The sequence below is a fragment of the Lolium perenne genome, chromosome 4 (assembly GCF_019359855.2).
Source record: "Lolium perenne isolate Kyuss_39 chromosome 4, Kyuss_2.0, whole genome shotgun sequence".
Classification (NCBI taxonomy): domain Eukaryota; kingdom Viridiplantae; phylum Streptophyta; class Magnoliopsida; order Poales; family Poaceae; genus Lolium; species Lolium perenne.
In genome coordinates, this window is record NC_067247.2 from 318,147,947 (window position 1) to 318,173,922 (window position 25,976).

The following is a 25,976-nucleotide window of genomic DNA, read 5'->3' on the forward strand; positions in this document are numbered from 1 at the left end:
GATCGCCATTATTTGGTCGCTATGGCTGTGTAGAAATGACAAGATTTTCCATGATATTAACTCTTCTTGTTTGAAGGTTATCTACCGGTCCACCGCTTTGCTCCGTTCGTGGTCTTTGCTTCAACGAGCAGAGAGTTGCGACCTCTTTATGGAGGTATCTACACGATTGGAGGATGTGGCGAAGGATATTTTGTTCCCAACATGGATGGCGGCGTAATCTACGAATAGAGCCTCCTGCACCTTAGGCGTGCGTCCTTATATTGTTATTTCAGCTATTGTAACAAGACTGGTAGTTTGGTGTGTGTGTGCGGCTGTGTGCATCATGTTATGCAGATGCTAGATGCTGGGTGTAATACTTTTTTAGAGTAATGAAAGCGTCCTTTATCGAAAAAAAAGTGACTGACCCACTTCGACGCTTGAAGCGTCATGCTGTCTTCGCAAAGCATGTCTCAGATTTATCTAAATATGAATGTGTTAACGTTGGAGGCGTTAAATTGATCTACCGAAAACAAGCAATCATAGCAAAACGACACCGAGATTTGGTAACGCAGTTCGACAAACGCCTACATCTGCGGGGCATGCTTTACGGGCGCTCCTTCCCAGGCACTATCACGGAACCGTCGATGACAAGTCCACCGAGGTGTATAGACACATCAGATCTACAACGCCACACCGGTCCAGCGCCCCTACCATGTGCACCGGACCGTCGCCGAAAATCAATCTTTTGTCTAACGTACAACTTGTGTTTAGTTTGACTCCAACACGCAACCTTCCAGATAATTACAAGTCTTATTGTAGCACTGCTCGTACACATGTTCGACATAAATTCAACATAATGTATTTTGACGTGATTTAGTGTATAGATAAATTTAAACTTGGAGAGATGTGAGACATCCTAATTTGGGCAGAGGATAATAAGACAAACAAAGTTTTATCTACATTTTCTAATGTCTTCTCTCTTCACTAGTGTAAAACCTTGTCGAAGTTTTATAAAGTAGACTAAATATGTTCCCGCGGAAAAAATAGACTAAATATGGACCAAAATAAGAAACCTACACACTAAAGCGCTTCTAGATATATGCATTTTAGAGAGAAAAAAAAATCCAGTGAACGGACAACTGTAATAAAAATCAATGTTCAGCTACTCCCTCTATTCACAATTATATCGCGTTCTGGATTTAGTCAAGGTTAAATTTTGTGAAGTTTGACCAAATATCTGAAAAATATTAACACCTACAATATACTTTTTTATAGTAGTACTCAACAAATTATAAATTTAACAGAACCCTGAATGTGAGGTAATTGTGATTGGAGTAAGTACAACATGAAAAATGAAGAAGCAAAATCTCCAACTTAGCAGCACCCGGCCTAGGCTGCACAGATATCGTCATAGTCAACACCTACTTATCCCTCTGTGGCAGTCATGCATACATCTTGGCTCTTGCTCGGTTGCTTCCCGGCCTGTATATATGTTGCCAACTTGCCCCTGAGTTTAGGTATGTATGTATCAGTGTATGGTTTACTTTTCCCAATCTTGCCCCGAGTTCTTCCTAGCAGTGTAGAAGGGATAGACCTTTTGCGACGGAGTTTACAGTGAGTCAGACGTCATCTCTTTGACAAGCATACACAACACAAAGGTTGCATCAAGCCATCAAGGGTTACCCATTATAGAAACCTAGGGTCGCACCGATCGACGCGAGAGAATCGAGGCCACATTCAGGTTTGACGCAAATGAAATAAAATTATACACTATATAAAAGACAATCAATTTACCATATCTCACATTGATTGGGGCACTGTTTATGGGCTATTTATCCTTTCCTTACCCCATTCATGGTGCAACACGTGGATCCTTTTTTCCCTTCTATTTGATTCAGTCGATTAGATTTCCTTTGTTTCTTTTTTTCTAGATGGAAAAGATTACCGGTTACCGGGGTTATAGCCTTTTGCCCACGAGCTCTTTCGGTCATTGTGCTGTTGCTGGGTGAGCGGTCAAAGCGGCGCGGAAATATCGAGAAGCTCCACATCTTTCGCTTGAGAAACAACCAAAAAAATAAAGATCCTCTCCCCTCCGGCCCTCCCCATCGTCTTCATCCTCCTCCCTGACCTCCCCTGCAACAGTCCCACGCGCCCATCTGCGTCTACCTCCACCCGTCATCTGGCGCCCTCCTCACTGGTGCCCAATGTGCGCGCCTCCACGAGGAGGTTCATCTCCGCGCTCCAGCCGGAGGAGCTCATGGTCCTTGACGCGGACGAAACGCGGAGGGGAGGCTGGAGAGGAGCGGGGCAAGGAAGCTGGGAGGCGTGGGCGAGGCTCCCAATCCTCCCATCCTCTCCTCATGTCTGGAAGATTCGATGGTGGCTGAGCCGTCCGGCAGGGAGAAGGGGCGGAGGGTATGGAGACCGCCTCGCCCACCTACGTGGATGGAGGCGGCAATCGGCGGGGCGGAGGCCGCGGCGTCCACCGGCGGAAGGGAGGTGGGCGGATACTGTCGGGGATTGGGGCGGATCTATTGACACAGACAACAAGATGGGTGCAGAGTCTGGTCCCCCTCGACTGTAAGCGGCTGTAAGCCACTGAATACCATGAGAAATTGAGAATCAAGTGATTGCTCTTCTTTTCTTTAAGATCAGAGATGCTTTCACCCAAAGGTATACATACGTACGTCTACTCTTTCTTGATGTGTTTGTAGTCCAGAAAAGTTGCGGTGTATTTGTCTACTTCCTAATTGCAATCGAATACCCTATGAGTACCATTGTAAAATTATTATGAGCAATACAAGGTTTAATCGGTAGCTGCCCCTAGCTAAGTACACATTATAACTGTCAATATCATTGCTCGCTTGATGATGTCTGCACTTTTTTTTCTATTTCGTTGATTTCATTTTTTTTTAGGACCTTGCTCATGTGGGTTCAATTTGAAATCATATTTGTAGGCTAGAAGTTATCGTTTTTATTCTAGCTCTATGAAAATTAGTTGCCTAAAACTGGAGGTGCACTAGATTTTACCATGTTTCTGCTAAGGCATCCTCTTTTAGCCCACAGTTGTATAATTAAAAGCTACATATTGACATCGAGAATCACGATATACAACATCGTTTCTGAATTTATACATCCATCTATAAGATGAACAGCAGAGGCTGTTCACTAGATACTAAGGCCATAATCATCAAAGTTAGTTTGTGTATGTATTATCTTATGATGCGCTGCGGGTAGAAGGTAAAGGAGCGGAAAATGATGTTTTATTCACTTTTTAGTGTTCGCAAAGAGTGAATTCAGGTACTTCTTACTGAAACTACTCACCCAAGAGGTATTACTTCTGTAAATTTAGGGTTGGTGCATGTGCTTGCTTGCCAGGATACTTTCTTCTTTCTCTGTCATATGCAGGTTGTCATGTACATCCTTTGTCTGATATGGGTTCTTCTACCTCTGTTTTTTCTCCGCACTCTTATATTCATTGTCAACCTGTTATTATGGTTGCCTCTGTTGGTTCTAGATTATGCCGCACACCTGATGGTATGTTTGTGCTGATGCTCCTCTTTTTTTATGTTTGTTACACTGTGTACTATGTAATCATATTCTCAAATAGAGTTGCTCTGATTAAAAACCAGTATGCATATATAGAATGCCTCATGTGTACATCATCATGGTACAAATAATGATCTGTAGATTCTTGCAAGCTTTGTCATTATTTGTCAAGCATAGATATTGTGAAATGCTATACTATGCTATCAGGACATGATTTCTTTGTATTCAGTGTTCAAGGGTATATGTTATATCTCTGCCTGGGTTTTTGACATGGTGCTGAGAGCGAACTCAAGCTAGTGATTGCATATGTGTCAACAAGGTGATGGACCACCTCTTGATTTAGTTAAGATATTTTTCTCCTTTTCCTGACTATAACTTTACTCGAAAATCCATTCAGGATGCTGTTGTTAACTCAAGGGAGCGCATGAAATTTCTCCAATGGATAAAACTATTGCTAAAGTTCTTAAGTATGGTTTACTTTTCTGCTGCAAAAACAATAACAATTGTGCTGATCTTACTTTCCTTCCCTGGATTATATCCAGACCAGCTTCAGTATAGGGAAAGAAAGCTTCCGTTTGATTTGTTCTGAATGCCTACACCGGTGAACATTTTGATTTGTCCCTTCAGAAAAAATTTCTATTTGGGAAAGTTTGTTGTTCCATTCTGTATCTCGAATTTCTCAACGGTGGTCATTGCATTTTCTGTTATAACAAGGTCTGCTATATACCAAAAGGAATCTTAGCCAAACATTCATGATGAACATATACAAAATTTTAAGGAACAATCTTTTTTCCAGTTATTACCTTTGTTGATTTGCAAGAACACAGTTCAAGATAGTTGAATCTGATTTGTGCACCGAAGTAAGAGTAATTTTCTGAAGTACTTCGATTTTTCTTGCATTATATTTACCTGAGTACTTTGTTTGAACAGTTTGAATGAATTGGTTCCTGGTGCACAGCTCCCCTCTCTGAGGAACTAGACGTTGACATTCATAGATGGAAGATGTCTGGGACCTTGAAGGTCTTCGTGGACACAGCCTCCAAGGGAGGCTGAAGGTGTGGATCAACCTGGCCGATGAGCTGTAGGTTGATGTGAATGGCGTTGGCGAGAAAGTTCCATTGTTTTCTTATCAGTGGTCATCTTTGAGATTTGTTCCTTGCATGTGCTATACAAATTATGCTCCTGGCTGGTGGTATACCGAAGTAATGCCTTTGTCGAATTTACAGAAGTGCTATTATAGCCCAGTTTGACCTAGAAACAACGGTGTTGCATGAATGCAATCTTTCCAATTCTATCTTAATGCCAATGTTCTGCATGAATGGTTTTTGTAAGTATCGGACATACCCTCCTTCTAATAACAGGGCTGGTACATGTTGAATTGAACCTGTAGGTTGGCTTGATTATGCTTTGAATGTTGGAAGAACATGTTTTGTGCCTGTATAGCCTTTTGGGAAAAAAATCTCTGAATAATTTCTCTTTAATTATTGGTTTCTACTTTTATTGCACATATGTGACCTTGAAGAACCTGAGGCCACAAATATATCTACTTTCAGACCATTTGGCAGATACATATACCAAAGAATGAGACCACTGAGCATTTTAAGAGCATAATCAATTATTCAGGTCAAAGCTTTCTTTTTGTGTCGTGTCCCTAGAGAAGCATAAGCATACCTCATGTTTTGAAGCAGCACTGTATAAACTTACAAAACACTACATTTACTTGGACGATTGAATCATAGCGTGAAGTGATTAGGACGGAATTACAACACTGTACTCTTTGTGCTAGAATTTCAGTCTTGCAACACACAATTTCTATAGACAGTTTTCTTCGTTTTATGAAATTTAGTATAATAACTCTATCATGAATTCTACAATTGGAAAGTGAGTCTGCCTTGGTGCATCAAAATGTCCACACTTGATACAGTTAGGCCAGCGTCCGCCCGTCTGCGATTCTTTGTGGCGCTTCATTCCATATAAATAGGTCTACATTTATATCCTATCCCAATACCTAACAATTGCACAACACATTTCCTTCTATGCATCAGAATCGTTTCACGGGCGCGGCGTGCCGCCGCGCCATAGCTTCCTAGTATGCATGTAAGAGCTAGAGAGGGAGGAACATGCATGCATGATCACGAATTCACGATGCGCATGCACGACACGCATGTAGATCGGTGACTGGCTGCAGCTTCTCGATCTCGTCCGTGGAGAACGTACGATCCACATGAATCGTTTGGTGGGATACGCGCAAATCAGGGGGTGGAACTGACTTACTATGTCTGGCCGGGGTTGGTGCGGCCGGCGTCGCTCGCTGTAGCCGCCACCAGCGCGCCACGCCCGGTGGACGGTATTACAATATTGTTGTGCCTGTCTATTCGTCTATATGGGTGGAAATTATTTTGATCTTCTAATAATGCGCGGTATCAACTACTTCCTCCAAACGAAAAGAATGTCACGGAAATGTATCTTTACCTACTAATAAAGGAAGTAATGTTTCTCCCCTCTTTTTTCATCCGTTTTAAAATTATCCCTATTTTTCAGTCGAATTACAGAAAATGCCACTGCTTATGTTAAGCTACCAGCGTACGTGGAAAAACCAGAACGCTATCCCTTTTTTACTTCGCTGGGAGTTCCCTCGTCCTTCATCGTACTGGGCCAACTTCTCTGTTGGACCTGCTTCCCAGCAAATTGCTGCACTGCTGGACCTGTGCGAAATAGGCGAAAAAATAAATTGCGATCGTGAGGAATCAAAGTGGACTGGTAACGTCGGTCAAAATTAGTCCCACCTTGGTTCCTTATAGGGACTTTTACCGATTCATATACCTCGCCAATTGGCAGGATTACCAGCAAGGTGTCCAAATTAACAAGCAGCACGTATGGCTAATTAACCTGCCATGAGCAAATATAATGAAAGGCATGACACGAGTTGGTCCATGAATGGATGGATATGGGATATGAACTACGCTGCTTGCAGACGGGAAGGAATTCGACCGACGAGGAGATGTGTAAGCCTCCACAGGCTGGGCCGCGTTTCGCTGCCGCCGCCGGAGAAGAGAGCATCTTCCAAATCGATGAATGAAAGACGAATGGAGCATGGCGGCGCAGGGGCTGTACACGGCTGTGGCGGCCTGGTACTTTGATGGACGGCGGAGCTGGAGTTGCTAGCGGCGGCGGGCGTGTGTGATTGGTGAACGAGGCCAGAACTAGGGGATAAGGTCGGGGGGCGTCGGAGCTACCGGCCTGTTCGGCTGGGCCGCTTGGCTGCGGGCACAACAGGTATGGCTGCATTTATTTCTTTTGTTTTTTTGTTTTTTGAGAAAAATAAAAGAGATAGAAAGAGAGACCTTGGGAGACACTAGACCACGGATTGCACAGTTCTATATTATGGTTCACAAATTATTCCATGGTCACAAATTATTCTTCTTCTTCACAATTGTATGGTTGTATGCACGCCCATAATTAACTATTCCCATAGTCACATATTATTTCAGTTACAACTTTGTGCGTTTTTATGACGCAAATTTATTTTCTCCTGTTGCAATGCACGAACATGTTTTTCACAAGTTGTACTTGCAAAATTTTGAATTTGTTGCATGTCAAAAGTTTTTTTTAATGGAGGATGAGACCTTCAGCCTCCACATCGAAGAGATACGAACCTCCTTTATGAATTTGTTGCAGATTATGGGTACTTAACAGTAGCCTATTACTTTTAGAGTACGTAGACACTTTGATATGATCATGAGGTGTAAAATACTTCCAATAGCCTTAATGTAATGTCGTGACTGTTAATGCTTTATTTTCATTGACATCGTTGCAATTTTCGCTATAAAATGATTTAAATTGTCAGCTGATTTGCACCATTACATGTTTAAAATTCATGTTCTATAATTTACATTTGATCGACGCGCAGATTAAAATATATGAATATTGTTCTATTGACTTAATTAATGTGTCACGGTAAAAACTCACAGTCTTCGTGCTTCCGCAGCAACGTGCGGGCATTGTACTAGTCTATATATAAATAGTGTGTCTCTCTCTTTCTCTATAGGCCCGTTTTTAAGAGTCTATGACAATCATCTAGGTATGATATACACAATGCTTTTGTGCGTGCCTCATGCTTGGGCTGTCAAGGATTCCTTAAATAAGGTGATAATGTGTGAGTATATATATGTGTTTTGTTTCCTAGTGCTAAGCTTTGGTCCTTAGTCTACGCCGGTAGACCCACTACCAATCTATCATTGCAACATAAGTCCACCAGAAATCTAGATATATGTAAGCCTTTTGCTAGTTCCAGATCAACTCGATAACCGTTAGATTGCATCGTGATTCATGCATATGAGAATTACACATGGATGTGTAATTGCACATGCATATGCAGTTGCATATTCTTTACCCCAGTTACACGCCATACACCGTGAAACCATGTTGACCAGGAATTATCGACCGGAAATTAGCCGCGTCCTATATGTAAACTATACCTCTTCGAGGTTTTACTCGTATGATTGATAATTGGTTGAGCGGTCTCCATCATAAGTTGATGTCTTTAGTTCTAGTTGGAGCAGTCGTTCTTTGTTGCACACAATGGCTGTGTAAAATAATGCCGCGTTTGATGATTGGAATACAAATCACATCTGCTTGTTCTATACTGAAATAGATACCATCCTGGTGATGCTACTGTGCAACTGTGTACACATTTGGGTGGATTCATCAGGCCTTTGTTTACCCGCGATGCATGGATGCAGGCCTAATTTTCGTACCAAGGCATCTTGAGTGTTATATATGCTTTTCCGAGTTTCTATCCTTTCAAAACTACGCACACCTTACATGGTTTGTACCCGATTTTTTCAGCTTGTACTTGGATGGTTGTGTCCATCTTCGATGCATAGGCGGGTGAATTAATCTCTTTTGTGGTTTTATGAGCTTGTTAATTTTGCAAAGAATCGATTGAATATGATTTGAGCCGAAAAACTTTACATATCTGATTAGTTAACAGTATAACTTGCCTACCTAGGAGCCTCAACAGCCATTTGGACTCATAGGCCGTCCCATCCGGAAATCGTACGGTGCTAAAGATGCTTCCGTTCCCGAATGCACCTTAGGCAGCATTTAGCGATTTTATTTCGTTAAACAAGCCTTCTTCCTTAGAGGGCTGCTACTCCCCTAATGGACCTACGCGTCACCAGATTATTTGGGCCGCTAATCTTTAAAACATCCCTATTTCTTGGGCCTCCTCTCTTCCTCTATCGGACACATGCATGAGCCGTTTCTGCCTCTTTTGTTCCCGTACCAGAGTACCAGACACAGCCAGGACAAAAAAAAATGGTCTTCATTCTCCTTCACGATATCTCCGCCTCCGGCTCCGCCGCTAGACCTCCGCTTGTGCCGCATGTCTAACTCCGCCTCTACCGCCGTATCTCAACCGCGTGAGTTCCAGCTAGCAATCCCGTCGTCACACCGAAGGTAGGTTAGGAGCTTCACCATTGTTGCCCTTTTTGGATCGCCGCCAGACCTCCGCCTGCGCCGCCAGTCTAACTCCGCCTCCGCGGGAGTCCCAGCTACCAATCCCGCCGTCACACGGACGGTAGGTTACGACTGGCGTTTTTTGGTTATATTTTCAGCCGGATTCAGAGAGCCTGACTGTTGTCTTCGTTCTTCTCCGGCACCGGCGACGGCGAAGTTTGTACTCCATGCATGCCTCGCAGTGGACTCCCTCGACATGGGCCTATGATTCGTACATACATCCGTTCGAAGATCAGGCCCATCATCGGAAGAACGATTCTGCTTCTAGCCCAGATTAGTGTATCTAACAGCGCCGCATAATGATGGATTGATGGTGGTAATTTCGACCCCTTCATCATCCCTGCAATTATATTCCGCCCGTTATTATGACGATTAATTGGAGCGTTACAATCACTTCTCCCCTCTCGTTGATATAAATAGGTGGAGGCAGCACTCTATCTTTCCTCAGTCCTTCCATCTCACATTCCACCCCTCATTTGTTGACTGGAGATGATATCTGCTTAGGTTTTTTCTTTCTGCTTGCGTGCAATTTTAGTTTTGTGCTGTAACTACATTCCGGCCAGAATTAGGTTGCAAAATGGCATATTGTTACTTGTTCCAGGGATTATTGTCTTTCTTTGATCCAAGGATTGTCGTCTTCATTTGTTCCAGACTTTTATTCACGGATTTCTGAAAACAGCTATATCACATTCATTTTCCAACATGGCTACTGGACAGGTAAGCTTACTGAAACATTGGATTGTACCACTGTTTATATATTCTTTGTTATATTTTCCTCCATTTGAATTATCACCTTTATACTGCATGGACCTACTTAGTTTTTTAGTTACAACAACTTTATGCATCTTGCTGCACCCTGCATACAACATTGTAGTCGGCAGAAAAGAAGCTGCAGAAAACTAGAGCAGCTTAATTTAGAAGTTAACTTGTTAAGAAAGTATCTTGCTTATTCAGATTTTCTTATTTTCCAAATTCCTATGCAGTTCACTGCTGAGGTAGCATCCATTTTTGTCGAAACTCGTGCTTGCATGTTAGCACTAAATTAGGATGCTCTTTCACAATTCTGTTGCATGGTGACAATGGTTAGTCTTTCACCTAATTGTCTATGACTAAGTGCTCTTGGTGTCAATTCTTAAAAGTTCTGAAATATTTATTCTGTACTTTGGATTACTCGTATTCCACATGTCTTCTATGGGTTCAGTGCCAGCGAATATACTTGGGAGCACTTTATGTCAATGGTTATGGAAAATCTGTATATAATGCCATACTGGTTTAGTGGTTGTGTTTCTTGTGAGATTTAGCTTGTTCAAATATACAGAAGATTTGGTAACACAAAAATTATTTACGTTGTTTTGTTAAGCCGGTGCAGGATCCATCAATGTCAACAAACGGTCTTATCTGGAAGATATCATTTAGACTGACATGTCTACGATTGATGTCATGGATTATTCAGTAGTTCAAAATTCCTCTTGTGAGATTTGTTTTGTTGGTATTCTAGAACTTTGTATCATTCTTATTTTCCCCTGAATTTATGGGCTTTAGACCTCCAGTGTTAGCGAATATTCTGCAGAGTATTTTCAGTGGTTACGAAAATCTGTAGATAATGGCCACCAGTTTTCAGTGGTCATGTGAAATCCATACTTAGTGCCCACCTTATTTAGCGAGAAGTGTACATGAATATTTCTGGCAAGACTTAGTTTTGAAATATACAGAAGATCTGGCAACACATAGTTTTTAGCGTTGCTTTGTTAACCTGGTATAGGAACATCAATGCCAGTGAACGGAGTTACCTGGAAACATGGATGATTCAATAACTCAATCAGAAAATTCCTCAATTTGTTTTGTTGGTCTCGCACACAATAAAACTTTACCTCGGATTTACTGTCAGACTGGCCTGGTAAAGCATCCAGAGAAGGCAAATAATATCTTTCAGGTATACACAAAGCCCAAGAATTAGTTATTACTATGATATTTATTTACCATAATATGGTTTCATAGGTACAGTAATGCTATGTGTATCTGAAGTGGTTAGTTATGGAGCATCCTTTTCTTGAAATAATATCCAACTTCTAAGGAAGAAAATTACATATACTGTGCTACCTAGAAATAACATTGTTTTTAGCCTGTAAGGTGACGTTGGACTGAAAATCCATGATTAGTATGTTCCTTCATGTGCTTATTGTATACCTTGAATTACGATATACTCACATTTGAAAAGGTGAAACCAAAGGCTATAATGGTGGCATGATCTAATACTAATATTTATCATTAATTTATCTTTTCCTGGTTCCTTCTTTCCAGGTCAATCTGGAGACTAAATTTACTTGCAGCTCAGGCATTGCAAGAACACCAACACATGAAGTTGCATCTACTGACGCAAACTTGCTAATTGTGGGAAGATCAAGGAGTACATATGGCATATAACAGTAAGCTCCTAAAACAAGCAAATAAAAAAGAAGAGGAAGCTACGTCTCTGTTATGTTGAAATCAACTCTTATGTTCTGACTTTTCTCAAAAAAAAAACTCTTATGTTCCGACTCTTAAAACCTCAAATGTGATTCTTGATATTCAATTCGTTTACCTATATTTTAGTTCATATTATTAATTTTGCTGGAACACTCAATGATACAATTGTGACCATTATAGGATCCCTCCGAGGTGCAAACTACTGCTGTGTGTATCCTCCGAACAACTGATCAGTGAGTGCTAGGCTGTCAGAAAGTAGTACTCAATTTCACAGTTGTGACCATTTTAGGAATCCATTTGAGGTGCAAACTACTGCTCCATGAATGTTACAAATAACTGATCAGTAACTGCCTAATGAATTTGGAAGCTCGTTTAGTGCTTTTTGCTGTCTTGCATCTGATCATAATGCTATGGCATATTCGGCGTTTGTAAAGATACATACTTTTTTTCCTTCTATTATCATGTGTGCTAAGTTCCATTTCTGTTGGTGTAACTATATGTTCGGATGGAGAATCCATTAAATGATGACGAAATGTTGGTACATTAATAAAATTTAAAACAAGCAGTTGTCCAGTTCATGATTTCTTTGTAAATACTTTTCTGGTCAGGCTTTAGGAGATATGTACATACCTCTGGACTTACTAATAATACTGTTGTAATATTGCTCAGCTAGACTAACAATGTCTTTTCATTTGAAATCAAGGCCTATGGTTACATCTCATGCCTAATCTTTCTATTTTCTTCAGTTCATTTGTATGCGCTTATTTGACATTTTTTATGCATGGAAAATATGGTTTAAGTGAATGACCTGTGTCACGATACATGTGTAATAAGACCACTCATGCTTATATATATATGTACAAATATGGTGTATTATGTTATCTTTGATGCACTGTTGAAAGTATTGTTTGGCAATGCAAGATGCTATGCAACAACAACATCATGTCTTATTTGCACTCTTCGTAAATTGCACAGAATTAGTATATTATGAGAAACATTATTTGGAAAAAAATGTTCTGTGGAGACCTAAGCACCTAATAAGTTCAATTAGCAGCATATTGTATTGAAAACCCCATTTTAATCAAGGCTTATATTATTATTTGTGTTTATCGTGCAGAAATACAAGATGCACCATCCAGTACGTATCTCGGCAAGATGCATCGTTCAGTAGTTAGACTGGGCTGTTGCTGAGAAATGAACCTAGATTCACGTTTTTCTTTTAAAGTCATGAACTTACTCCGTAATATTGGTCTGATCAGTTATTTATTTTCAATGTTCAGTACCTTGAAAAGACATGTCCTATCACCAATATAGCACGTTTAATTTGTTTCATATATTTTTATCTTCCTGATTTTACAAAATATACTTCTCTTATTTTCCATCACCATGGACGGGCGCGGCAACGCGCGTCTTTATGGTCTAGTATCATGTAAAATTACATGCTCTTGACAGTTTAACAAAAAAAACTGACATAGAATTTAATTTCTTCGTTTACATGGAATTGCATGCTTTAATTAACCGGTTCCAACCTTTCCATTAGCAACTGTTTTCGCATCCGGTTCACGTGGAGACGAAGAAGCATTGGTACGTTATCTTGAACCCACGGACCACATGTGGCTCCAGCAAAGCAACCCGCACCCATATCCATCTACACAGCGTGTTTGGCAACAGTGGGGAAGGGGATGTTAGAACTGGCCCGACACACCGTGTACTTTCCGGCGTGAGCGACGACGAACGACGATACCAGCGAGACGCACAACGTAGAGCAAAGGTACTAGATTACTTTACTAGCAGCTAACAGCTCACGTACTGATCACTGCACACTCACGTACCTAGCTAGCTTGGCTAGAGTGCTTTCCTAGCTAGTAGCTCACGTCTGAACTTGACGAATGCTGTCTCGTCGAAACACGCACACAAGACACGATTTTGGATTGCTAGAGGCCCGTGTCGAGCCTCTCGTAACACCTCTTGCTTTCTTTTCTTGGTACAGATTACAGGGGGTTACAGGTGTATATATAGTAGTCTTTGTGTAGCTAACCTAGTAGAATTAGGACTCCTAATCCTACTTAAACTGGACAACACAAGACCTACTCGTATACACGGACGTATACCACTCGTATACGACAATGCCGCACGATGCCGTATTGGCATCGACGTGCTTAATTCCAACAGGGGAATGGTAGTTTAGTCGTGGGAGTTAGCTGGGGGATTAGTCAGGGGAAATAGCTATTTAATCCCATTCCCTTATTTGGTGCCTGGTGAGAATTAGCTGTGAAATTTCAAAGGGAGTTCCTCGCCCTGTTTCATTCATGGGATTATTACGCATATATAAGGCCTAATTAAGCATAACGAAAGTTGCGTTGGTGTAAATTATTCTTTAATATGGTCATAGCTGATGTAGAATCATACACCTCATCTCAAGTTGCAAGCTAGCCAACACAGGGACTCGGCTGTCAAACAACACATGAACCGTAGCTCCACCAGTGGCCTGAATTGCAAAGAGGAAGCTGAAAAATTAATTTGTGCCACACTGTAAAAAGACATGTACTAATGAAATAAAAAAATTACACAGCGCGTCTGCCACACAAGCTCTCCTGTCCTATCAGCAAAGAAGGCCTACACAAGAACATCCTGATGGCTAGACCATCCATGTTGTTGGTGCTGAAGAAAACGATCAGCCCAGCCATTTTCACATAACGTGAAACAACAAAAGAAGAACAAGCATACCAGAGCAAAAGCAATGAAAATTAGAGACTGCTGGAGTTCAATGCATCCATTCATATAAAAATACACTACCTGGTAGTAGTTAACACAGATTCAGAGGAAAAAGCAAAAAAATAAAACAAGACGAGGAACAAATTATGGGATAGCATACATTATCCAGACGCAACGAAAATAGGAAGGGGCACAACTCTGGATCAATCTGTAAAGGAAAATGCTACAAGATTCAGAATTTAAATTCCACTTTTTACCCCCTAGTTTCGCATTTTTGACATAAATTGCCCCATTTAGCAAATTTTTATTCTAATTACCCCATTTAGCAAAAGTTGTTCCAATTTTTACCCCTTCTAAAATTTTGTGAGCATTTTCAGCGGTGTGTCCTTGTTGCCTCTGATATACATGGCAGCCGTGTTGGCGGTTCTTGTTCCTACGTTTTTTCCTTGCGGTTATTTTTTATTTTGGATCTTTGGGGGGGGGGGGGGGGTCCTTTTTACTCCCGCCTTGTTCGTTTTAAAAGGACTCAACGACGTAGTAGTCGACGACAACTGGGAGTCGTCGAGGAAATTCTTAAAGCCAAAGACAACAACCATTGTGAATGCCATCAATCTCGTGTCGTGGGATCAGAGTTGTTCTCAACGCCGGCAACATGTATTTGGCCAAAGTAACTACCACATTACTGCAGGCAGCAGCTAAGCACCAGTTTGCCTACATATCAAGATAAGAATATTGTATATTAGTCCCTCCAGACCCAGAAAAGAACCATAAGGGGTAAACGAAGAAGAAAATCTTCCTACATGGCCCACATGTGTACCTGACAGCTAAGACCTACCAGTTAAAATTGTCACTAAATTTTAGAAGGGGTAAAATTTGGCAAAACTTATGGTAAATGGGGTAATTAGGATGAAAATTTGCTAAATAGGGTAATTAGTGTCAAAAAAGTCAAACTAGAGGGTAAAACATGGAATTACTCTTTGTGAGCAGAGGCAGATAAGTTCTACTACATGGGAAGGAGAGGAAAAAGGCAGCTGATTTGCAATAATTTGCAGTATTTCAGATTGCAGGAGGAAGAACATGCCTACATCAGCTCTGCTCGCACCTGGTGTCGCCTCTGCAGATCAAGAGGCGGTTAGACCTTTTTTCGAGAATTACGCGGGGGGGGGGGGGGGGGGCCCCCACCGCTTGTTATTATTGCTCGAGAAGACTTGGCAGTCATACCATCCGTACAGAAAGTGAAATACAAAAAAATTACATAGTAGCGGACAGGAGGAAACTACGAAGGGTATCCAGCCGACCACGGTCATGAATCATGTATCTCCATCTCCAAGTAGCGAGATCGTTGCCAGCTCTGCGGAGCACATTGCAAACCGAGGATGTCTTGGTGATACGCGTACAACACGCGACCGTTGGGAACCCCAAGAGGAAGGTGTGATGCGTACAGCGGCAAGTTTTTCCTCAGTAAGAAACTAAGGTTTATCGAACCAGTAGGAGCCAAGAAGCACGTTGAAGGTTGATGGCGGCGAGATGTAGTGCGGCGCAACACCAGGGATTCCGGCGCCAACGTGGAACCTGCACAACACAACCAAAGTACTTTGCCCCAACGAAACAATGAGGTTGTCAATCTCACCGGCTTGCTGTAACAAAGGATTAGATGTATAGTGTGGATGATGATTGTTTGCAGAAAACAGTAGAACAAGTATTGCAGTAGATTGTATTCGATGTAAAAGAATAGACCGGGGTCCACAGTTCACTAGTGGTGTCTCTCCCATAAGATAAATAGCATGTTGGGTGAACAAATTACAGTTGGGCAATTGACAAATAGAGAGGGCATGACCATGCACATACATGATATGATGAGTATAGTGAGATTTAATTGGGCATTACGACAAAGTACATAGACCGCTATCCAGCATGCATCTATGCCTAAAAAGTCCACCTTCAGGTTATCATCCGAACCCCTTCCAGTATTAAGTTGCAAACAACAGACAATTGCATTAAGTATTGTGCGTAATGTAATCAATAACTACATCCTCGGACATAGCATCAATGTTTTATCCCTAGTGGCAACAACACATCCACAACCTTAGAACTTTCTCATCCTTGTCCCAGATTTAATGGAGGCATGAACCCACTATCGAGCATAAATACTCCCTCTTGGAGTTACTAGCAAAAACTTGGCCAGAGCCTCTACTAACAACGGAGAGCATGCAAGATCATAAACAACACATAGGTATAAATTGATAATCAACATAACATAGTATTCTCTATCCATCGGATCCCAACAAAAATAACATATAGCATTACAGATAGATGACCTTGATCATGTTAGGCAGCTCACAAGACCCGACAATGAAGCACATAAGGAGAAGACAACCATCTAGCTACTTCTATGGACCCATAGTCCAGGGGTGAACTACTCACTCATCACTCCGGAGGCGACCATGGCGGTGAAGAGTCCTCCGGGAGATGATTCCCCTCTCCGGCAGGGTGCCGGAGGCGATCTCCTGAATCCCCCGAGATGGGATTGGCGGCGGCGTCTCTGGAAGGTTTTCCGTATCGTGGCTCTCGGTACTGGGGGTTTCGCGACGAAGACAATATGTAGGCGGAAGGGCAGGTCAGGAGGCGTCACGGGGGCCCCTGATACGTCTCCGACGTATCGATAATTTCTTATGTTCCATGCCACATTATTGATGATATCTACATGTTTTATGCATACTTTATGTCATATTTATGCATTTTCCGGCACTAACCTATTAACGAGATGCCGAAGAGCCAGTTGCTGTTTTCTGCTGTTTTTGGTTTCAGAAATCCTAGTAAGGAAATATTCTCGGAATTGGACGAAATCAACGCCCAGGGACCTATTTTCACACGAAGCTTCCAGAAGACCGAAGAGGATACGAAGTGGGGCCACGAGGTGGCCAGACAGCAGGGCGGCGCGGCCTGGCCCTTGGCCGCACCGGCCTGTTGTGTGGGGCCCTTGTGTGGCCCCCTGACCTATCTCCTCCGCCTACTTAAAGCCTTCATCGCGAAACCCCCAGTACCGAGAGCCACGATACGGAAAACCTTCCAGAGACGCCGCCGCCGCCAATCCCATCTCGGGGGATTCGGGAGATCGCCTCCAGCACCCTGCCGGAGAGGGGAATCATCTCCCGGAGGACTCTTCACCGCCATGGTCGCCTCCGGAGTGATGTGTGAGTAGTTCACCCCTGGACTATGGGTCCATAGCAGTAGCTAGATGGTCGTCTTCTCCTAATTGTGCTTCATTGTCGGGTCTTGTGAGCTGCCTAACATGATCAAGATCATCTATCTGTAATGCTATATGTTGTGTTTGTTGGGATCCGATGGATAGAGAATACTATGCTATGTTGATTATCAATCTATTACCTATGTGTTGTTTACGATCTTGCATGCTCTCCGTTATTAGTAGGGGCTCTGGCCAAGTTTTTGCTAGTAACTCCAAGAGGGAGTATTTATGCTCGATAGTGGGTTCATGCCTCCATTAAATGCAGGACGATGTGAGAAAGTTCTAAGGTTGTGGATGTGCTGTTGCCACTAGGGATAAAACATCGATGCTATGTCCGAGGATGTAGTTATTGATTACATTACGCACCATACTTAATGCAATTGTCTGTTGTTTGCAACTTAATACTGGAAGGGGTTCGGATGATAACCTGAAGGTGGACTTTTTAGGCATAGATGCATGCTGGATAGCGGTCTATGTACTTTGTCGTAATGCCCAATTAAATCTCACTATACTCATCATAATATGTATGTGCATGGTCATGCCCTCTCTATTTGTCAATTGCCCAACTGTAATTTGTTCACCCAACATGCTATTTATCTTATGGGAGAGACACCACTAGTGAACTATGGACCCCGGTCCAATTCTTTACATCTGAAATACAATCTACTGCAATACTTGTTCTACTGTTCTCTGCAAACAATCATCATCCACACTATACATCTAATCCTTTGTTACAGCAAGCCGGTGAGATTGACAACCTCACTGTTTCGTTGGGGCAAAGTACTTGGTTTGTGTTGTGCAGGTTCCACGTTGGCGCCGGAATCCCTGGTGTTGCGCCGCACTACATCTCGCCGCCATCAACCTTCAACGTGCTTCTTGACTCCTACTGGTTCGATAAACCTTGGTTTCTAACTGAGGGAAACTTACTGTTGTACGCATCACACCTTCCACTTGGGGTTCCCAACGGTCGCGTGCTGTACGTGTGTCAAGCTAAATTTCTGGCGCCGTTGCCGGGGAGATCAAGACACGCTGCAAGGGGAGTCTCCACCTCCAATCTCTTTACTTTGTTTTTGTCTTGCTTTATTTTATTTACTACTTTGTTTCCTGCATTATATCAAAATACAAAAAAATTAGTTGCTAGCTTTACTTTATTTACTGTCTTGTTTGCATTCTATATCAAAAACACAAAAAAATTAGTTACATGCATTTACTTTATCTAGTTTGCTTTATTTACTATTGCTAAAATGGGTACTCCTGAAAATACTAAGTTGTGTGACTTCACAACCACAAATAATAATGATTTCTTATGCACACCTATTGCTCCACCTGCTACCACAGCAGAATTCTTTGAAATTAAACACCTTTCTTGAATCTTGTTATGCGAGAGCAATTTTCTGGTGTTAGTTCTGATGATGCTGCTGCCCATCTCAATAATTTTGTTGAATTATGTGAAATGCAAAAGTATAAGGATGTAGATGGTGACATTATAAAATTAAAATTGTTCTCTTTCTCATTAAGAGGAAGAGCTAAAGATTGGTTGCTATCTTTGCCTAAGAATAGTATTGATTCATGGACTAAATGCAAGGATGCTTTTATTGGTAGATATTATCCCCCTGCTAAAATTATATCTTTGAGAAGTAGCATAATGAATTTTAGAAAATTGGATAATGAGCATGTTGCACAAGCTTGGGAAAGAATGAAATCTTTGGTTAAAAATTTCCCAACCCATGGACTGACTACATGGATGATCATCCAAACCTTTTATGCAGGAGTGAATTTTTTTCGCGGAACTTATTGGATTCAGCTGCTGGAGGTACCTTTATGTCCATCACTCTTGGCGAAGCAACAAAGCTTCTTGATAATATGATGATTAATTACTCTGAATGGCACACGGAAAGAGCCCCACAAGGTAAGAAGGTAAATTCTGTCGAAGAAACCTCTTCCTTGAGTGATAAGATTGATGCTATTATGTCTATGCTTGTGAATGGTAGGACTAATGTTGATCCTAATAATGTTCCGTTAGCTTCATTGGTTGCTCAAGAAGAACATGTTGATGTAAATTTCATTAAAAATAATAATTTCAACAACAATGCTTACCGGAACAATTCTAGTAACAACTATAGGCCATATCCTTATAATAATGGCAACGGCTATGGTAATTCTTATGGGAATTCTTACAACAATAATAGGAACACACCCCCTGGACTTGAAGCCATTCTTAAAGAATTTATTAGTACACAAACTTCTTTTAACAAATCTGTTGAAGAAAAGCTTGGGAAAATTGATATACTTGCTTCTAAAGTCGATAGTCTTGCTGCTGATGTTGATCTTTTGAAATCGAAAGTTATGCCTAATGAAAATCATAATAATAATATTGTTACTACAGCAAATGCCATCCAAGTTAGAATTAATGAGAATATAAGATTGATGGCCGAATTGCGTGCTAGGTGGGAGAAAGAAGAAAATGCTAAAGAAGATAATATAGCTAAAGTTTGGACTATTACCACCACTAGTAATGCAAATGCTCCACATGTTGCTGCACCTCCTACTATTAATGGTAAAAGAATTGGTGTTGGCAATGTTTCCACTTCCAATGCAAAGCGCAAAAAACCGCCTAAAACTGCTAAAACTGCTGAAACTGCCTGTGATAAAAGCTGAAATTTTTTCCAACATTGGGGATAATGATCCCATTGCTTTAGATCATAATGGTTTGGATTTTGATGATTGCCATATCTCTGAAGTTATAAAGTTCTTACAAAAACTTACTAAGAGTCCTAATGCTAGTGCTATAAATTTGGCTTTCACAAAACATATTACAAATGCTCTCATAAAAGCTAGAGAAGAGAAATTAAATCGTGAAGCTTCTATTCCTAGGAAGCTAGCGGATGGTTGGGAGCCCATCATTAATATGAAGGTCAATGACTTTGATTGTAATGCTTTATGTGATCTTGGTGCAAGTATTTCCGTTATGCCTAAGAAAATCTATAATATGCTTGACTTGCCACCATTGAAAAATTGTTATTTGGATGTTAATCTTGCTGATAATTCTACAAATAAACCTTTGGGGAGAATTGATAATGTTCGCATTACCGTTAACAATAACCTTGTCCCCGTTGATTTTGTTGTCTTGAATATTGAATGCAATGCATCTTGTCCCATTATATTGGGAAGACCTTTTCTTCGAACTGTTGGTGCTATCATTGATATGAAGGAAGGTAATATTAGATATCAATTTCCTCTCAAGAAAGGTATGGAACACTTCCCTAGAAAGAGAATGAAGTTACCTTTTGATTCTATCATTAGAACAAATTATGATGTTGATGCTTTGTCTCTTGATAATACTTGATACACACTTTCTGCGCCTAGCTGAAAGGCGTTAAAGAAAAGCGCTTATGGGAGACAACCCATGATTTTACTACTGCACTTTAATTTTATATTTGAGTCTTGGAAGTTGTTACTACTGTAGCAACCTCTCCTTATCTTAGTTTTGTTGCATTGTTGTGCCAAGTAAAGTCTTTGATAGTAAGGTTCATACTAGATTTGGATTACTACGCAGAAACAGATTTCTTTTCTGTAACGAATCTGGTCCTAATTCTCGGTAGGTAACTCAGAAAATTATGCCAATTTACGTGAGTGATCCTCAGATATGTACGCAACTTTCATTCAATTTGAGCATTTTCATTTGAGCAAGTCTGGTGCCTCTTAGAAATTCGTCTTTACGAACTGTTCTGTTTTGACAGATTCTGTCTTTTATTTCGCATTGCCTGTTTTGCTATGCTTGATGGATTTTTCGATTCCATTAACTTTCAGTAGCTTTGTGCAATGTCCAGAAGTGTTAAGAATGATTATGTCACCTCTTAACATGTAAATTTTAATTGTGCACTAACCCTCTAATGAGTTGTTTTGAGTTTGGTGTGGAGGAAGTTTTCAAGGATCAAGAGAGGAGGATGATACAATATGATCAAGGAGAGTGAAAGCTCTAAGCTTGGGGATGCCCCGGTGGTTCACCCCTGCATATATCAAGAAGACTCAAGCTTCTAAGCTTGGGGATGCCCAAGGCATCCCCTTCTTCATCGACAACATTATCAGGTTCCTCTAGTGAAACTATATTTTTATTCCATCACATCTTATGTACTTTGCTTGTAGCGTCTGTATGTTTTTATTTTTGTTTTTGTTTGAATAAAATGGATCATAGCATTCATCGTGTGGGAGAGAGACACGCTCCACTGTTGCATATGGACAAATATGTCTTTAGGCTTTACTCATAATATTCATGGCGAAGGTTGAATCTTCTTCGTTAAATTGTTATATGGTTGGAAACGGAAAATGATACATGTAGTAATTGGTAAATTGTCTTGGATAATGTGATACTTGGCAATTTTTGTGCTCATGTTTAAGATCTTGCATCATATACTTTGCACCTATTAATTAAGAAATACATAGAGCTTGCTAAAATTTGGTTTGCATAATTGGTCTCTCTAAGGTCTAGATAATTTCTAGTAAGAGTTTGAACAACAAGGAAGACGGTGTAGAGTCTTATAATGTTTACAATATGTCTCTTATGTGAGTTTTGCTGCACCGGTTTATACTTGTGTTTGTTTCAAATGACCTTGCTAGCCTAAGCCTTGTATCGAGAGGGAATACTTCTCATGCATCCAAAATCCTTGAGCCAACCACTATGCCACTCGTGTCCACCATACCTACCTACTACATGGTATTTCTCCGCCATTCCAAAGTAAATTGCTTGAGTGCTACCTTTAAAATTTCTATCCTTTACCTTTTCAATATATAGCTCATGGGACAAATAGCCTAAAAACTATTGTGGTATTGAATATGTACTTATGCACTTTATCTCTTATTAAGTTGCTTGTTGTGCGATAACCATATTCCTGGGGACGCCATCAACTACTCTTTGTTGAATATCTTGTGAGTTGCTATGCATGTCGTCTTGTCTGAAGTAAGGGAGATTTACCACTAGAATGGTTAGAGCATGCATAATGTTAGAGAAGAACATTGGGCCGCTAACTAAAGCCATGATCCATGGTGGAAGTTTCAGTTTTGGACAAATATCCTCAATCTCATATGAGAAAATTAATAATTGTTGAATGCTTAAGCATTAAAGAGGAGTCCATTATCTGTTGTCTATGTTGTCCCGGTATGGATGTCTAAGTTGAGAATAATCAATAGCGAGAAATCCAATGCGAGCTTTCTCCTTAGACCTTTGTACAGGCGGCATAGAGGTACCCCTTTGTGACACTTGGTTAAAACATATGCATTGCGATGATAATCCAGGTAATCCGAGCTAATTAGGACAAGGTGCGGGCACTATTAATGCATGAGGCTTGCAACTTGTAGGATATAATTTACATAACACATATGCTTTATTACTACCGTTGACAAAATTGTTTCTTGTTTTCAAAACCAAAGCTCTAGCACAAATATAGCAATCAATGCTTCCCTCTGCGAAGGGCCCTTCTTTTACTTTTATGTTGAGTCAGTTCACCTATCTCTCTCCATCTCAAGAAGCAAACAGTTGTGTGAACTGTGCATTGATTCCTACATACTTGCATATTGCACTTGTTATATTACTCTATGTTGACAACTATCCATGAGATATACATGTTACAAGTTGAAAGCAACCGCTGAAACTTAATCTTCCTTTGTGTTGCTTCAATACCTTTACTTTGAATTATTGCTCTATGAGTTAACTCCTATGCAAGACCTATTGATGCTTGTCTTGAAAGTACTATTCATGAAAAGTCTTTGCTATATGATTCATTTGTTTACTCATGTCATTTACCATTGTTTTGATCGTTGCATTCATTACATATGCTTACAATAGTATGATCAAGGTTATGATGGCATGTCACTCCAGAAATTATCTTTGTTATCGTTTACCTGCTCGGGACGAGCAGGAACTAAGCTTGGGGATGCTGATACGTCTCCGACGTATCGATAATTTCTTATGTTCCATGCCACATTATTGATGATATCTACATGTTTTATGCATACTTTATGTCATATTTATGCATTTTCCGGCACTAACCTATTAACGAGATGCCGAAGAGCGATTCTTTGTTTCTGCTGTTTTTGGTTTCAGAAATCCTAGTAAGGAAATATTCTCAGAATTGGACGAAATCAACGCCCAGGGGCCTATTTTCACACGAAGCTTCCAGAAGACCGAAGAGGATACGAAGTGGGGCCACGAGGTGGCCAGACAGCAGGGCGGCGCGGCCTGGCCCTTGGCCGCGCCGGCCTGTTGTGTGGGGCCCTCGTGTGGCCCCCTGACCTATCTCCTCCGCCTACTTAAAGCCTTCGTCGCGAAACCCCCAGTACCGAGAGCCACGATACGGAAAACCTTCCAGAGACGCCGCCGCCGCCAATCCCATCTCGGGGGATTCAGGAGATCGCCTCCGGCACCCTGCCGGAGAGGGGAATCATCTCCCAGAGGACTCTTCACCGCCATGGTCGCCTCCGGAGTGATGTGTGAGTAGTTCACCCCTGGACTATGGGTCCATAGCAGTAGCTAGATGGTCGTCTTCTCCTAATTGTGCTTCATTGTCGGGTCTTGTGAGCTGCCTAACATGATCAAGATCATCTATCTGTAATGCTATATGTTGTGTTTGTTGGGATCCGATGGACAGAGAATACTATGCTATGTTGATTATCAATCTATTACCTATGTGTTGTTTATGATCTTGCATGCTCTCCGTTATTAGTAGGGGCTCTGGCCAAGTTTTTGCTAGTAACTCCAAGAGGGAGTATTTATGCTCGATAGTGGGTTCATGCCTCCATTAAATGCAGGACGATGTGAGGAAAGTTCTAAGGTTGTGGATGTGCTGTTGCCACTAGGGATAAAATATCGATGCTATGTCCGAGGATGTAGTTATTGATTACATTACGCACCATACTTAATGCAATTGTCTGTTGTTTGCAACTTAATACTGGAAGGGGTTCGGATGATAACCTGAAGGTGGACTTTTTAGGCATAGATGCATGCTGGATAGCGGTCTATGTACTTTGTCGTAATGCCCAATTAAATCTCACTATACTCATCATAATATGTATGTGCATGGTCATGCCCTCTCTATTTGTCAATTGCCCAACTGTAATTTGTTCACCCAACATGCTATTTATCTTATGGGAGAGACACCACTAGTGAACTGTGGACCCCGGTCCAATTCTTTACATCTGAAATACAATCTACTGCAATACTTGTTCTACTGTTCTCTGCAAACAATCATCATCCACACTATACATCTAATCCTTTGTTACAGCAAGCCGGTGAGATTGACAACCTCACTGTTTCGTTGGGGCAAAGTACTTGGTTTGTGTTGTGCAGGTTCCACGTTGGCGCCGGAATCCCTGGTGTTGTGCCGCACTACATCTCACCGCCATCAACCTTCAACGTGCTTTTTGACTCCTACTGGTTCGATAAACCTTGGTTTCTAACTGAGGGAAACTTACTGCTGTACGCATCACACCTTCCACTTGGGGTTCCCAACGGTCGCGTGTTGTACGCGTGTCAGCCCCACACGCTAGGGCCGCGTGGGCCCCCCTTGGGCCGCGCCGCCCTAGTGTGGCGGTGCCCCGTGGCCCCACTTCGTCTTCCCTTCGGTCTTCTGGAAGCTTCGTGTGAAAATAGGCCCCTGGGCGTTGATTTCGTCCAATTCCGAGAATATTTCCTTACTAGGATTTCTGAAACCAAAAACAGCAGAAAACAACAACTGGCTCTTCGGCATCTCGTTAATAGGTTAGTTCCAGAAAATGCATAAATATGACATAAAGTATGCATAAAACATGTAGGTATCATCAATAATGTGGCATGGAACAAAAGAAATTATCGATACGTCGGAGACGTATCAGCATCCCCAAACTTAGTTCCTGCTCGTCCCGAGCAGGTAAACGATAACAAAGATAATTTCTGGAGTGACATGCCATCATAACCTCGATCATACTATTGTAAGCATATGTAATGAATGCAACGATCAAAACAATGTAAATGACATGAGTAAACAAATGAATCATATAGCAAAGACTTTTCATGAATAGTACTTCAAGACAAGCATCAATAAGTCTTGCATAAGAGTTAACTCATAAAGCAATAAATCAAAGTAAAGGTATTGAAGCAACACAAAGGAAGATGAAGTTTCAGCGGTTGCTTTCAACTTGTAACATGTATATCTCATGGATAGTTGTCAATGTAAAGTAATATAACAAGTGCAATATGCAAGTATGTAGGAATCAATGCACAGTTCACACAAGTGTTTGCTTCTTTAGGTAGAGAGAAATAGGTGAACTGACTCAACATAAAAGTAAAAGAAAGGCCCTTCGCAGAGGGAAGCATTGATTGCTATATTTGTGCTAGAGCTTTGGTTTTGAAAACAAGAAACAATTTTGTCAACGGTAGTAATAAAGCATACGTGTTATGTAAATTATATCTTACAAGTTGCAAGCCTCATGCATAGTATACTAATAGTGCCCGCACCTTGTCCTAATT

General features: G+C 41.2%; 2 long non-coding RNA genes across 9 annotated transcripts; both read left to right on the plus strand.

Moving 5' to 3' along the window:
- The first annotated feature begins 1,929 nt into the window (after positions 1–1,929).
- LOC127296238 (uncharacterized) lies at positions 1,930–4,911 on the plus strand. Its single transcript, XR_007848338.2, has 2 exons — positions 1,930–2,652; positions 3,388–4,911. It is a non-coding gene; the product is annotated as an uncharacterized lncRNA (long non-coding RNA).
- Positions 4,912–8,829: 3,918 nt separating this feature from the next.
- Positions 8,830–12,846, plus strand: LOC127296240 (uncharacterized). Of its 8 annotated transcripts, none has more exons than XR_007848341.2 (4): positions 8,830–10,981; positions 11,350–11,474; positions 11,695–11,747; positions 12,632–12,846. It is a non-coding gene; the product is annotated as an uncharacterized lncRNA (long non-coding RNA). The 8 variants fall into 8 exon arrangements; XR_007848342.2 differs by having other exon boundaries at positions 8,830–10,130; positions 10,418–11,474; XR_007848345.2 differs by having other exon boundaries at positions 8,830–9,765; positions 10,418–11,474.
- The last annotated feature ends 13,130 nt before the right edge of the window (positions 12,847–25,976 follow it).